This window comes from Penaeus monodon, chromosome 31 (assembly GCF_015228065.2).
Source record: "Penaeus monodon isolate SGIC_2016 chromosome 31, NSTDA_Pmon_1, whole genome shotgun sequence".
Classification (NCBI taxonomy): domain Eukaryota; kingdom Metazoa; phylum Arthropoda; class Malacostraca; order Decapoda; family Penaeidae; genus Penaeus; species Penaeus monodon.
The window spans coordinates 167,769-169,044 of NC_051416.1; positions in this window are offsets into that span (position 1 = coordinate 167,769).

Below are 1,276 nucleotides of genomic sequence, written 5' to 3' on the forward strand. Positions count from 1 at the left end.
AGGGTGGAGCATTTTTTGGAAGTTGTACTTTCATTAGGGCACTACAATACTGGATTATCACACATTAACATCATCTTGTTTCTAAGAGCCACTTGAGTTTGCATCTCCTTTTGGGGGAATATGTACTCATGGAGGGGTTCTCTATATTTCAAGATGCTTAATTTTATTTAATGTTTCTGTGTCATACATATTTTTTGCATAAAGATGCATATTTCATGAGGAATAGTGTTGTATTATTATTATTGCTATTTATGGTACAAGTAATAAAAACAAGTATAACATCATGTTTATTGAAATTATGTAGGAAATAGATTACAAACCTTGTTATTTTCAACATCAAAAAAAATCTTTCTTTATTATGAAGGCATTTATTACATTGCAATTTTTTATGTTGTAGTAATTAATCCTTCCCTCTTTCCTAAACACTCACTGTAGCTGCTGCTTTGGCCACCAACATGATTGACCTCTATTACTTGCACATTTCTGGAACATAATCTTTATCACACTTTACTGGAGGCACATCTGCTGAGGATGATGGGTCAAATAACTCAAAACCAGAAATAACTGTAAAATCACTTTCATTCTTCTTTCTCTTTTGGTCATCATTTTCTTCTGACCTCTTATCAAAGAGGAAAGTACAGGTTATCCTAGGGGAAGGATCAGGCACTTACCACTGTTGTTGTGTCTACATTAAACAAAGGCATTTTGTTAATGAATGTAGTACTTTTTATCTAAACTGACTCTTGTAAGACTTCATCAGCCCTTTGGACTGGGTTAAATAATGTTATCATTTTCACTCTTTATTGCAGGCCAAGGACCAGAACCATATATATTCCAATTTTTTACCAACTTTGTGGGGTACTTCTGGAACATTTGCAAGTGTACTTATTTAATTTTTCCATAAGTACAGGTACTATCTTGTATGAGACAGTGTAAAACTGAAATACTGAAGTTCAAACTTTCTTTACTGTAGTCACAATTCTAGGGAGGGGTGAAATAACCTGTATCGCCAGAAAGAGTACGCAAGATACACAAGTATTTGTAAATATCTTGGGCAACAATGTTATACTGTTGCACTAAAACAGGTAACAAAATATCTACTGAAGTTATATGTGAATATTTGCAAATAATTTCAAGTAAATTTCCTTTATACACAAGTTTGTAGCTTTTTACATGAAACTATGAAAGCCTGCATCTCCTATTTACTAATAATGCCATACTTATAGTATTAACCCACTGGCACAAGGTACATACACTGTCCACTGTAGTCATGAGG